General features: G+C 38.2%; 1 protein-coding gene across 1 annotated transcript in view; it reads left to right on the forward strand.

Moving 5' to 3' along the window:
- The window catches only part of KCNH8 (potassium voltage-gated channel subfamily H member 8), a 273,152-nt gene that overhangs the window by 106,492 nt on the left and 151,228 nt on the right, over positions 1-15,432 (forward strand). The gene's annotated exons all lie outside the window — the stretch shown is intronic.

Here is a 15,432-nt window from a genome sequence, read left to right on the forward strand (position 1 = left end):
ACCCCTTTTAAAAATACTAAAAATTTCAAGACACTAACAGCAGATTATTAAACCAAAGCCCAGGGCCCTTTACAAGGCCGGCCCTGAACATTATAGCAATTTAATAATATCCCTTCCTCTCCTAACATTTCCCCCCAACTAGAAGGACCTGTCTACTCCCATTTCCCAGTGTACCAGACTCCCAGAATCTCACAGTTAGGCGACTGAATCCAATGCCTGGTCCTGAGTGACTCCGAGCCTGGGCCTGTGGGCTTGTTACTGGTTCCCTGTCACCCTACTAGAAAGCCATGGGCATCTAACCATCTTCAAAAAGATCCTGTAAAGATTCTCTTATGTCTTAGCTGAGAGCTCTGTGTCTTTGGACTGTTTGGAATTACAAGATTGACACACAAAAAAATCATACCATTCTAGTCATGCTTAGAGTGTATGTTCAACATGAATAATTATATAATATTGACTGATTGCAATGGTTTAAAAGTAGAGTCGTGCTTTATTTCCCAGCAATGAGCTTTTATTCCATGACACCTACCAGATGCATACAATAACAGGCACTAGAAATTCAGATCTCTAGGGCACCCACCTAGACCCTTTTGCCCTGATATGAAAAGCCATTCATCCTGCCACTGCCCTAGTTCAGAGTCATATTCAAGGCCCTGAGTTGCAAGAACTCCTCGTAACTGGTCACCCAGTCTCCAGCTGTGCCCCCTGAGATTCCTCTTCCTCACTGCCTCCAAAGCCTCTTCCTACAGTACCAATCTGATCATGCCACTAATCAATGATAAAGCCTTCAGTGGTTCCTCATTGCTTTTCAGGATAAATGTAAACTCTTTAGTGTGGCATACAAGGCCACGCGTAAGCTTGCTTTAGTCTATAATCTATCCCTTCAAAGTCATCCTTTCTCTTTCCACCTTTTTTTCTCTCCTGACTCCTCATTCATATTCTAGAATAATCTCATGTTTCAACCTCTTTCATAGTTCTTATTCTTTAATGTTTCATGTTTTAACCTGTCTTGTGCTTTTATACTTCATGTTCCTGCCACCAGGAATGACACGCACACCCCCTCCTCCACTCTCCCATTAAGCTAATAAAATCATCAAGACTAAGTTCAAGCTTAACTCCTCTGTGAGGCCTTCAACAACGATGACCTGTTTCATGTCCCGTTTCCATTCTGTGTCACAGGTACCATCTTCCAATAAACAGAATGTTTTCCCCCTAAAATTTCCGAGTTGAAACCCCAATCCCCATTCAGTTAGGAAGTGGGGCATTTGGGAGATAATTAGGTCCTAAGGACACAGCCCTGTGCATCGGATTAATGCCCTTATAGGAAGAGGCCAGAGAGCCAGCTTGGTCTCTTTCTGTGCTGTGAGGATATAGGGAAAAGTCAGCAGTCAGCATCTTAGAAGAGGATCCTCACCAGACCATCCTGGCATTCTGATCTAAAACTTCCGGCCTTCAGAGCTATGAGAAATAAATTTCTGTTGTTTGTAAGTCATTCAATCTATAGCACATTGTTATAGTAGCCCAAACCAACTGAGATACATTCTGTCATATAACCTCTTTATACATCTATCTTCTCCTTTAGATCGTGTATGGTTGAGGGTGAACTTTCTGGTGTCATATTAATCTTGGTATCTACAGTGCCTAAAACAATCCTTGGCACATAATGAATACCTACTGATTTAGATGAATAAATAAAAATGTTTGTCTTGCTCTTTCAGCTGAAGCCCTGAACTATTGCCACATTGGAATAGAGTTGAGGTTCTGTATCATTCTACTTCCACAGTCTTCTTCAAACTCATTTTGCTCTTGTTTCATCTTTAAGGGGTTGCCTCTCTTTCCAAGTTTTCCCAGACCTCTAACCCCATTCACCCCATTTCTTTCTGCTTCTTAGATATTGATTTCATTACTGGAATATTTTTCTTCTTTTCAACTTGGAGAATTCATTTCAATTTTCTGTCCCTCATGGGTAGAGAAAGTGGTATTTTGGAGTTTTCTGCTACGTTACTCTGTCAACATCTTTTTGCATGAGGAGTTACCAGGTCATCCTGAGGTACCTTAATTCAAGAATGCAGAATTGGAGTCTGGAGAATTTACTCATTGACATCTCTTTGCTTAGTCCTTTCTATCACAGCTGCCTCTGGGAGGTTGGGCCAGTGCAGGCACAAAGGAGGTAAACAAATAAGGCAGCCAAGACAGGTGAGTGCCTCCCCCAAGAGCGTGTTGGCAATAAAAGGCAAGGGGGAGCAGCTGGAGAGACAGCACCAGAAAATGCAGACAAAGCTAGTAACTTACACACAGCTCAGCAATCCTTGTGCTTGGCATTGGAGACAATGAGAACCCTCTGAATAAGAGAAAAAGAAACATTTTTTGCTCTACCTAGAAGCTCTGGCATGTGAATATCTCTCAAAGCTGAAAGAATGCCTCAAGAAGTACTATGATTATTGGCCTTTAACATCTTGGCAGAATGCTTAAAATTTCAGATGAATGTAATTAAATGTATTACATTTCTTTAAAACAGAACTGTAATTTAAAAATCCTTTTACCATAGAGAGTACTTTTTAATCACCTTCAGTGGAAAAATTATGAGTTTGTGTATGTGAAGACTTGAGTTTGTGTTCTGGCTAAGTCACTGACGTGCTGTGCATTACCTTAGTCAAGTCATTTTACCTTCAATATCTACTCTTGCCTATAAGAGGCAAAAAGAGATGAGATTTTTTATGAATACTATCAAGGGGATCAGATAAAGAAAGTAAGTGATAGAAAATATAAAGAATGACATAATTGTTTGCTGTAATGATTTTGGCTCTATATTTGTTCCTACCAGGCAAAAAAGCTCCCATACTTATGAACTCTGTTTTTGGGGGTAATGTATTTTAACTTCCTGAACTTCAATTGTTTCATCTGTAAAATGACTAAGATGGTCATAATAGTAATAGCATCTATTTATAAGTTTAGAGGAAATATTTCTTGCAGAGTGCTTTGCATGGTGCCTGACACATAGGCACTCAATAAATGTTAGCTATCATCTTTGCAACCAGAGCAATTTTATTATAAAGTTGGAATTCATCATATAATAAATAACCTTGTCCTCTGAACACAAATCTTAAAGTGCATGTGATGTTTGGGCCAGGTACTCTGCTTTGAATGTGAGAGAGTAAAAGAGAAAATAAAATATAGTCCTTCTTCTATCAGCCCTGATAGTCTACTGAGGAAGATACATCGAATAACCACACAAACCTGTTAATTAGTTTGCAGGCAAGTTATAGGCTGTTATAGAGGGAATAACAGGATATGCAACCTAGCCTCTGGTACAAAAAAGGCTTCATCAAGGAAGTGATGTCTGAGTTGAATTTTGAAGGATGAGAACAAATTTAAGATGAGTATGTGGAGGAAAAGATATAAGCATTCTAGGCAGAGAGTCACATGTGCAAAGGTCCCACAAGAGACTGCTCCACTTGAGAGAAGAAGAAAAGTCCAAGTGTCTCTCGTGAACATGCACCAAGGAGTCACGTGGGGGTGGGATGGTAGGTAGGAGTCAGACAGGTCACAGGGACTTTATAGATGAAGCTCAGGCTATCACCAGAGAAATAAAGGCACTCTGTTCTAAGCAGGGAAGTCACATGATGACTATTCCATTTTACAAAGAGCATTTTTGCTGGTGGGCCACATTAAGTGATAATGGTCACGCAGACAAGTGCTGCTCAGAGGGTGATCTGAAGACTAGTTGCATTGGTATCACTTGGAACTTATAAGGAATGTCTTATGCAGACCTACAGAATCAGATCTGGAGGTGGGGCCTCACTGCATTCTGTGCTCTCCCAAGCCCTTCAGGGGGTTTGGATGCACACAGCAGTTTGAGAATCCCTGGCTTAGTCTAGGATGTGGCCAATAAAGATGGAAGAGAGTGAATGAATTTAAAACAGATTTTAGAGGTTTAGCCACTGGAACGGACAGGATTTGATCTCTTGAGTTGGAGGATGAGAAAGAATGAAGTGCCAGAAATGACTCTAAAATGTGCATTTGTCTTTTTATACTTTGTTGGATATGTATGTTTTGATGTGTGAGGAGAGGGAAATCTGGGGCATGGATTTTGGTTGTTGTGTGTTTGTTTCTTTTAATATTTACTAACCCACAAGCACTGATGATAGGACCCAAGATGCATGATTGTTAAAAATGACATCAAGTGACAAAATATCTATGGCTTGGTGTTAGTAATGCCAATATTGCCAATATAACCAAACTATAACTTGAATGTTGATTTAATCTGATAGAAAGAGCTATTTTTCTTGAAGCCTTTATTCTCCCAGAATTCCTCAATTTTGAGTTCACTAAATTATCTTTTGAAATATCCTGTTCCGCTGTTTTTTTTTTTAAAGGCACTGTTTCAGAAACACTGGAGGAGTCAAACAACAAAAGAAATCTTGTTAACAATGCTCCTAAAAAGAGATAGTAAAAGGGAAAGAATTAAACTCAGAATGTATTTTAAGGTTTAAAAAAAAATTCCCTTTTGCCTAAGGTAGTTTCATTATATATAATATTTAGAATGGTTTAGAAAACTACCTGTTCATATACAGGCATAAAGAGATTGCCAGAGTAGTAAGTGTGGAACATTTTTGAGCTGCTAGTTGTGTTGGGCTGCCGCCTATAGACTCTGACCAATCTCCATTTCACTCCTGCAGGCTCCTTGATTTACATGTATTTTGCTTTGTAATGCAGCTCAGAGAGTTTCTACTCAGTGCCATAATCTTCAAAGTAGCTTCTGGTTCTCGAACAGGAGGAAAAGCTTTGTCAATGATCACTCTCAGCTGTTTTTTCAGGTGAAAGACAATTAAGTCTATTCTCATAGCCAAGAGAGAAAAGAAATGATGACATTTACTCATGAAATGAAGGTTATCTGGATAATGTTTTAGAATGCGTACCCCTACGACATTCATAGTCTAGGTTCTACCTAAAGAAAGACTTTAGCCGGTTCTTGCAACAACAAATAGCGCTTCTTATTAGTACTGTGGTAGCAAAGAGCCTGGGCAAAACTCCCAAGGAATCAAAAAGGAGCGGCTAGTGTACAGTAGTTGGTAGGCCTCTGCAGGAAGGCAAAGTGTGGATGGTGGACCACATCCAGCAGGACACCTGTTTCTGCAAAGGACATTTTCTTGGAAAACAGCTATGCTTTTTTGTTCATGTACTACCTGTTACCATTTCAGCACTCTAATAGCAGAGTGAAGTAGGTGATACAGAGATTGTATGAACTACAAAGCTAAAAATATTTAGTATCTAGCCCTTCACAAAATAATGTTTACTGACCTCTGAAGATGAACCTACCAAATCTGTTAGGTAGAATAACAAATTAGAGCTCATGTAGTTAGAAGAATTCTGAATTGTCATGTTTTAATTACATGTATAGATTCCAAATGTCTTTTTTGTTTGTTTGCTTTGGAGAAAAAATGCCTTATAATTGTATAGAAGCTAGCGAGAAAAATACTATGCATAATTTACTATTCACTGGAGATGTCTGCCTTGGGGCAGGCTTGTCGGTGCTAATACCTCACCTGAGCACGGTGGGTACAGCAGTGCTTACCCAGGTACTAGGGTTTGGCCTCAAGTTTCTGGTGAGATACCAGCTGCATTTTAGAGCAGGAGCAGTGAGTTGAGGAAGCATCTAACTGTTTTGTCTCACATGCCTGCCAACTTGTGACTCAGGGCAATCTGGCACAGTGTGCATGAGTCTTCACTGGGAGTTCGCACAATGGAAGAAATATGCAGTATGTTTGTTGTCTGCATGTTCTTGGAAAGTGCTAACTTGACACCTAAAACTGCCATCCTCTATTTATACACTGGAGCATTGTCATCAGATCATTAACCGTATCTTCTTAATTCTTTTCTCCTTGTTTGCAAATGCTCATCTCAAAATTTTGGCTCCCTCATAGGACATACTTTCCATCCTTTTTTATCTTTTTTGCCCAATCTTTTAAACACAGGTTCTAATCTGAACCTAATTGCTTAAAAGGGATTTGATCAGTGCTGGATTTGTTACATGCCCCAGTTTAATTAATCAATAATATATACACACACTACAAGTTTTCTTTTAAAGATATCAAAACTAGATTATTCACATACATGATATTTTTCCTTTGGTGATTTTTATTTAATGTTTGGAGAAATGCACTGTGTCTTAGCACAAACCCCATAAAGTTGAGAATTATATCATTTAAAGTCTAGTTTCAACTCTTCCAGCAGTTAACATTTTGACCTTGGACAGTTGACTTGACCACTTTGACCTAAGGGTTTTCAACCTTATAATAAAGAGTTCCATCTCATAATCTTTAAGATCTTCTCTCACTTCAGAAATTTAAGGTAACTTTGTGTACTACAACTTGATATTAGAATAGATGAGCAAGGAAATACGAAATAATTCATCATTTTCCAGAGTGATATTTTCTTCATTAAAAAATATAAGATGTTTTATACATAGACAGAAGAAAACAATTTTCAGAATAAATACTCTCTCCCCATACTATCATCTGGCTTTAACAAATATTAATACTGAGCCATAGTTGTGCCTGATTTCTTTTCTGGTTAAAAAAGTTAAAGCACATACAAGCAAAACCCTTACTTTATATAATTAGTCAAAAGGTCTAAATACTTTTATATATATTGGCCTCTTCAAAGCTCTTAATCACAGGAAGTGACCATGTATTCAGCATGCGGATGTGATGCAGAGAGATGTAAAACTTGTACCTGAGGATACTCAGCAAGAAAACAAAGACCCTGGGACTCTTCCCCATGTAATGTCATCTCACCTCTGTGTTCTTTATGTTACATCTTGACTATCTTTTCTAAATATATCATTTTGTAACTAGGATTTTTTATAAGCAACATAAATTGATCCTAGTTAACTTAGACAAGAATAATCATTTATTGAAAACATGTTGTTACTTAGAGAATCAAAGAGAGTAATGAGCAGTTAGCCCCTGTAAAGGCAAGGAGCGGTAGTGTTCTGTAAAGTCTAAGTAGCAGGAATAACTGGAAAGATTTTTCTGGCCCTCATTGTTGAATGAATCTGCTTCCTCTTTGTTTGATCTTGGGCTCCTCTGTTCAAGATTGAAATTACCAGAAGCAAAAGATTGATCGGTCCATTGTGGACCATTTGCTCATCCTTCCTGTGAGGACTGGTTATGCACAGAAGAGTTTTGATCCCCAGTGGAATATGAATGTGCAGGGGCAAAGGAAGGGGCAAGATGCCATTCTGTCAAAAATCTGAGATGTCTATTTTGCTAATGCAGCAACCATGAGAATGTGCCTCTTGTATCTCTGATTGCAGGGGATTAATTGGCTGATGGCCACAGCTGCAGTAGTCTGAAACACATCACAGCACAGAGGCCAAACTTTCCATCGGCTGCTCCCAGCCTATGACTGAGTGAGCAGGGATGCTAAGACAGTTCTGTTCCTGGGAAATGCAGAACTGCTCTGATGGTCGACTTGGCTGGATGACTCCCTGATGGCTACAGTGAACTATCATTAGAACTACACTGCAGCCTAAGACACTGCCAACTAATTTCCCTTCTTTTCTTCCCTTCTTTGCTTGACTTCAGATCTGCATCATGCTCTTTTCACTGTTAGCTTCTAAAACAATGTTAACTAAAACACTGTTAGCAATAACACACAAATATTAAATAGCACTTTCATGAATAAGTCTTCAATAATGTCATGCTACCATTCTATACCACCTTTTCCCACATCCTTTATCCCCTTACCCTGCTCCACATTTTCTTTTTGCTCTACCATTTAAAACCTTCTAATAAACTTATAATTATTTCTCATTTATTGTTTTTCTTTCCAGAGGGGAATATAAGTTATTTTAGGATACAGGACAGAGGTCTATTCTGTTTTATTTACTGATGTATCCAAACACTTAAAACAGTTTCTGGCCATGACAGACACTCGGTAAATAGTTGCTGTAGAAATGAATAACTATATCCAATTGCTTACAATGTAATCTCCAAATATTTGGGGGGTGTCCTAAACTAAATCCAGAATCCCAAAACCCCCTAACCATTCTGAGGTCATGTAGGTATTATGTTTATTGGCACCAAAAATCATTTCTATTGCCCAGAGAAAACCATAGATTCCTCCAACAGAAGGTTTGTGTAATTGTAGAGGGTTAATTTTATCCTCAAATTCTCATTTAAAGCAAGTTCTTGTTCACCAAACAACTGCAAGTTTGAAGAAATCTTAAATTGCTTCTCTTGAAGTCAAGTATCAAGGGAGTAAGTCTATTTCAGTGCTTTGTTGCCAGAAAGAAGTGGCTTACAAGTAGCAATCATGAAGCTAAGCCTGTTGGATCAGGTATTTTTCTAACAACTGTCCCTTGCATTAGGCCTTCGTTCCCTGAGATGATCATTTTAAAGAGAGAGATGCGGTTCAGAGTTGATCAAGACTCAGTTCTCTTTGTTGTTTCCAGTGTTAGAAAAAATAAGTTCCGAGGATGTTGCCATGTGTTCTACCTAGAGCTGGAGTTTGCCTTTTCTGAAGCTTCCTATGAAATGGAGAAGGAGAAACATATTGAGAGGAGGGGTCAGACAAAGGCTTTGCAAATGAGGTCAGAATATGGTAATGCATTCATGAACAGTGAGTCTTAGAGCAAAGTAAGCCTGAACCATTGCTGGAGGCAAAAATAACAAAACTGAAGCTGTCCTACTTTGGGAACATTATGAGAAGTCAGGGTTCTTAGGAAAACACAATAAAGCTGGGGAAAAATAGAAGGCAGTGGGGAAAGAGGAAAACCAAGTATGAGATAGATTGGCTCTATAAAAGAAGATGTAGGCATGAGTCTCTGCAAACTGAGCACAATTGCTCAGGACGCGAGACATGGAAGGCATCACTCCTTCATGGAATCACCAGGAATTGGGGTCAACTCAACAGTCAGTGACATACACATACATGGACAACTAGGTAACCATAGTTAGAAACCTCAATTATGAGGTTTCTACAATTACTCGTGTAAGTGCATTCTCTTTGTCTCAGTTGAATGAAGCATGAATGGTGGTTTTGTGATCTCATCATCTCACTGGCTACTCAAGCAAATTAAGAACGAGTGCCAGGGGTACCATAATTAAGGATGTATTCCAATCTGGACCCAAAGTAGCTGCATCTTGTTTCAAAAAGAAGTTCTAGTCATATTATAGGGTTGAGAGTAAAATTTGTTGATTATCCAAAGATTTTACTTCACTTTCTTCTTTGATAATGTGACATTTTTATAACTATGTGTATCATTATATTCTATAGCATGAGTAGAAAGGTAAATTAAATGGAAGAGAAACTCAATTCCTCAAACATTGTTCATAGAATAGGACTGTTCTTAGAACATATAGTAAAGCAAAATTAGAAAATCAAAGGATTGTCTTAAATTTTGGTTTTTGACACTTATTAGCCCTGTGACCCTGAAGATATTATCCATCTCAATTTTCAGATTTGTAAAGTATGGTTCAGTTAGGTAAAATATTGGTCAGATTGATCAGTGAGGTGTTTAGATATAATCCATAAAGAGTGTGTGGCCCAGTGTATAGTACACAATAGAAGGTTAATAAATGACCCCTATTACTAGATCCTTGCTGTATGCATAATGTTGTCAGAACTGCTTTACCTGTATTTCTCATCAGGCTGTACCCAAATGCCCTGGCTCCTCCTCAAAACCTATCCCAGCTGAATCTGTGTTTACACCATATAGAAAATCCTTTCAATTGTACATAAGAAGTATCTGTGTTTATCATCAGGAGCACTTTGGCTTTCTTAAAGCAAGTAATAGCTCTACTGGTCAATAATACAGTAAATGATTTGTTGAACAAGGATGTTGAAACTATTGACCAAGCCCATCTTGGGAATATTCTTTGGATCTCAAGTTCCCATGCTTCTCTTCCACACAATTATTAGAGATTTCTGGAAAGTGGGTATACATATTCCTGGGAGAGGAATAAAGTATTTTACTTAAGGGCAAAAGGAATTTGGAGCAAAATGGAAAGAAGGAAAAAAACCCTCAAAACTAGACACCTTCAAATTAGTTCAGCAACACTTGATTTACTCTTCTTTCTTTCTTCCTTTTTTCCTCCTCCCTCCCTCCCTTCCTTCCTTCTTTCCTTCCTTCCTTTTTTCCATTCCTTTTCCCATCTCTTCTTTTGAATATCCTCACTTAACATGGAACTTTTCTCAAATTTTGAAATGCAACATCTGCAATATTAGAACTTAAGTAATCATGGGAAATATGTAAATTGATTGCCCCAGAAACATGACCTCATCACTCATACTGCCCAGTCTTGAACTCCTTACACTTCTTAATCTAAGTCTGTAGAGTTGACATGATCTCTACTATATATTTCTTCATGCTTATTCTAAAAAAAAAACCTGAAAATAAGGAGAGATCTGAAGAAGGAAAAAACATAGAAATGATAACTCCACAATCTACCACCATTAATATGCTGTATGTATTTTGCCAATCTTTTTTTCTGTACTGAGAAAAATTTAACATACATTGTTTTATGAGCTCTTTGTTTTTCATTAAACATTGAAACGAAAGGTGCCTGTAGCCACTGCCCAGCTCAGGGAAGTCTCCAGCTGTTTCAGTTCATCTCTCACCAACCCCACTCTGCCCTTTACTACTAACTACGCAGGTGTCAGGGCCTCAGTGCCCTTCACTTTGGTCCACTAATATCCTGGAGTGTTTGGGGGGAAGGAGTCCACTCAAAGGAAATTGAATTGGGTCTGAGCAGACTTAAAACTTACATGGGCGGCACTGTAGATGGATGGTCTTTGGAAGAGGTGTTCTCTTAAGATAAGATGAATCCTTTACCTGCTATTTCACCAAAGAATCATTGCTTTCACCCCTTAGTATAGTACAACTACCCAAAAGAACTGGTAGTGCTGCAATAGGGACTTCTCTGCTCCGACTCCAGGGTACTGGAGTATCAGGGGGTTCTCCAGGGAACTTCCCTGTGCTTTTTCATATGATACTTTCTTTAAGTTCATTCCTCACATTAGCCACCCCTCTCTTGTTTTCCTGTCTAGTCTCTTGAAATTAATAACAAGTTTGGAATGTTACGCTAATGCTTTAAGCAAACAGTGAAAAGTCACTGGGTGTTTTTCTTCAGGACCTTACATTTTCACAGTTTATAAGAAGCAGCATGGGAGAAAGACTAGAGAAAGAGAACACTTGGAGTGTGGGCAAGAGATGATTAAGGCTACCGAACAGCGCACTAGCCAATGTGATGAAGCGCTCTGTGGTGACTCAGTAGCCCTCCTATCGCCACCTTACTCTTGCTGCTACAGATGGAAGTGTCCTGGCATTCAGCCCTTATTAGCAGTGCAGTGGCCTTGTTCACGTACCTGTGGTCATTTCCCCACCCCACCCCAATACATATCCCCAGGACTAATGTATGAAAACTGCCAAACTTGTCACCACATCAGAAGTAAGTAGCACTGCAACAATGGTTGTTGAAAACAAGACTCATTAAACATAATATGAAATGTGGCACCTGAAAATATGTAGGTTGCATGAGTCTGATGCTGATGCCATTCAGGATATTATAATATTGTTGTCATAATTGCAAAAACTGAGGTCACATATATTTATCATTAAAAAAACAGTTAAAATCCTGCTTGATACAAGAACCATGAGGACATGCAAAGCCTCCATGTCCCACTTTGTGCGACATTGAGAAATGCAACTCGTAACAACTCATGACAGCATAGTCATTCAAGAGAAGGAAACAAGTCACAACTCAGTTTTCTTTATATCGGCACCTCCCTGGGTTAGGTTATTAAACCATGAACTGATACTGGAAACCTTATCATTAGTTTTCACTTATTGCCAAATATCATCTTTGGGGGGGGCATATATGGAATCTATATAAATCTCTTTTCACTTATAAATATTAGCAAGTCCAATTTCCCTGTGTCCTTGTTTCCCAGTGAAGAAAAAGGAAGTACCAAAATGGAGACATGGAACATTCCACCAGATTTAAGCTCTGTGTAATTATTTAGGCAACCCTGAAAATACATTTTACCATATAGGGTATAAACCTTGTTTTCTCCACATGAATTGTATTTATCCAGGGAAATTAAAGTTGTTTTTAACTTAAATCCTGGGAGAGCCTCATCTGTTTTAGCACTCACCAACCCACATGGTAATTACTGGCTGCTATATAAAAAAGGAGTTAAAATTGACACAAGATTTCTGCCCTCTAACCCTGCTTTTAAGAACCCTGCACATCTCAGAATTTGAGGGGGGGATTTGCCCTGTCCCACCTAACTCTGATAGAGACTTACTGTGCCAGGCCTGAACTGCTGCTAACTAAAAGGTGTTGCATGACCATCACTGTGCTCTGGGGTGAAAAGGAAGAAGCTGACCCTGGAGAATAGCCTTGAATCATTACCATCATGGAGGTTGAAGATTTTGTCAGAGAGCTAGTGCAGAGGGCCTGATGGAGAAATTTAGGGGTGCAGAGAAGGATAAATAAGCAAACTTTGTGAAAGGTATTGCTTTGAACCTGATGGGTAGCATTTGCCATTGATCCTCTTTCAGGAAAAGGAAGCAAGTGTTGTATGGCTTGCTTTATAACTTTAGAGGTATTACAGCCGTATTTGTAAGGGAGTTGGTAGGGTTATGATTGAAGGAGCAGTTGAAGGAAGAAGGGAAGGTGAGCGAGGGAGGGAAGGAGGGAGGAAATAGGTCTATATGTCCTGTATTCTATTTTCTTAACACACTTTTTCTTTTGTCCTATATACAACTGGAAGGTAGACATCAGCCTAGTTCATGCCAAATCATTATAAAACTTAAATATAGAGTCTCCCATACTAATGAAGTTTTACTGAATTTAGAAAATGTCAAAGAACCCATCTCATTGTGTCTTAAAAGACAGATCTCAAAGTGATCTTTCAGCTCTCCCAGAACATGATGTGAAATGACTGGTGTGCATCAAGGGCTGGTTAGAGAATGCTGTAGTGTTGGCAGCTATTTCCTGGCTTTCACCTCATTTTGTGCTTTTGCTTCTCTCTAAAATACATTGGTACACCCATGTAAAGGCTCTGTGGAGACAATAATGATCCTGGTTTGAGTATATAGATAAAATGGCTTTTCAGGAAAATTAATAACCTCTATTCTGACTTGGATGATACTCTTACAAGGTAATTGACAGACAGATGCTTTTAAAAGGTGAACCAAAATATCAGATTCATACCATTTTCCATGTCCCCAATATTACTGACTCTAGGGTCTGAATGATAGCTTGGTCCAATGTTTTTTTTTGTTCCTACCATAGCTACAGAATCAGTGAAGAGGGCTTTCAACCTGAAGTAGTAACCATAGAAAAAATTTGAAGTAAGAGCCATCCTAGGATGATGGGAGATAACATTGTCTTGCCAAAAATATGGCTCACTTATGAGGTTTCTCCATTAGTCATAGACAATAGAATAGATTTATTGCCTCACATTTTTTAGAATATTATATCCACCATGGATTGAAGGATGTAAGAATATTACGATTGAGAGCATCAGGTTCCAGAGAAGTTAATTGACTTCCCTGTGGTTACATGGCTAGTTAACATTGGAGCTGAGCTTGGATCCAAGGTCTCCTGGAGTCCAGTGGTGAAGTACTAAAATGGGGTTGCTGTGGCATAGATATTAAGGAAAATGAATGAAGGAAAACTGTAAGCATAAAACAAAAAAGCAAAGAGGAAATCATAGCTTTAAAACTTTCAAGAGGATCTAGGGGACAGGCACATACTCCATGCTTTACAAAGTAAACACATCATATACACATTTATTGCATGTGAATTCATCCTCACTTTGAAAAACACGACAGCAACAGCTATAAAAATATTATTTTTATGTCAGATGGTTCCTAAATATAAACCAAGTGGTTCAACTCGTGTTCAACTAAAGAAAAATAATGACAAGGCTGGATGGACTTATCAGCTGTGTTGGAAACGGTGAGACTGGATATAGTAAAACATCGAGGCTATTTCTGAGTCTATTGTTTCTGTCTTATACCTAACTCTGAAGTCAACTCCCAAATAAGATGGAAATTTACAATATTAAAGTTTTTCCCATCAAAAGAAAAATAAAGGAAAAGTATATGTGAATGGATGAATAGTTTACTTTTAATCAATAACTTTTTCATAACTTTCCAATATTTCTTCCCAGGAATGCTTTTTAGTATAAAATCTAGTGCAAACTTGTGTGTATTTTTAAAGTGTGTATTTCAGAATACCAGAGTGTGCAAAAGTATGTTTACAGCTGCGAGTATATGACACAGAGATTATTCTTTCTGAGTTAACAAAACTATTGTGATAATCATAAACTACACATCTTTTTCCATACAAACAACCATAAACCTATTTTTGCCCACCCCTGTATATAAAAGCATTTCAAAATATAAGTCTTAGGCTTAAACTTGAGCCTGTTAATGATATTTCTGATGGTTCTTTTGCTAAAAAAAAATATTGCTTTTTAAAATGTGTTCTTGAAATAAAACACACGTAATGAAAAATACCGTAGTCAAAGTTGAGAGTTGGTTAATTCTCAAAAACTGAGCACTCCTATGCAAACAACATGAAGATCGTAGAAAAAAACTAAGGTGACCACCATCCCAGAACCCCTGACCTGTGTCCCCTTCTAACCACAGTATCCCAAAGCTGACCACTTACCTGACTTCTGACACATAGATTAGTTTTGCCTGTCTTTGTGCTTAATGTAAATGTATTTACATTGCATTCCACTCATTTGCGTCTGGGTACTTTTGCTCAACATATTGTTATTGATATTCATCCCATTCCTTGTCAGTTCTTGTACATTGCTCATTCACATTCACATTGCTGTATAACATTACATTATGAGAATATGTCTTAATACTCCCAAGCAGATTTTAAAGTGTATGTATTAATTTGCTCCCACCCAGCAATGTAGAAGGGTTTACGTGAGTACACATTCGACCTCAAACTTGGTATTTTCCATCTTTTTAATTTTAGCCTTTCTGGTGAGCAATCATTGATTTTTAAATTGACTAAATAAACCCGTTGAACTCCTACCAAACAAAGACCTTTATTTGTGCACTAGTATGTGGTGGGGGTGGGAAGGGGCAAAGTTTCATGAAGTGAAATTCTTCATGAAGTTCACCAATTCAAGGAAGAAATACAATTTGAATGACATAAGCAAAAATGTCACAGCACAGACAAGTGTTTTTGTTTAAAATGCTGCCTTATTTTCAGGGACAGCTTTTCTTTTGGGAATGAAGAGATATACATATGGGTTAAACATTTATGGAATCTGGAAAGTGACATTTTTAAGATTTTTGTGGGGGGAGTTGTGGGATAGAAGAAAACAGTAAGGACTTTATTGAATGTACCCCTAAAGTTTGAGACTTTTATAAGATAAAAAAAACACAAG

This window comes from Artibeus jamaicensis, unplaced genomic scaffold (assembly GCF_021234435.1).
Source record: "Artibeus jamaicensis isolate MK-2021 breed Jamaican fruit bat unplaced genomic scaffold, CSHL_Jam_final contig_519, whole genome shotgun sequence".
In the NCBI taxonomy this organism is placed as follows: domain Eukaryota; kingdom Metazoa; phylum Chordata; class Mammalia; order Chiroptera; family Phyllostomidae; genus Artibeus; species Artibeus jamaicensis.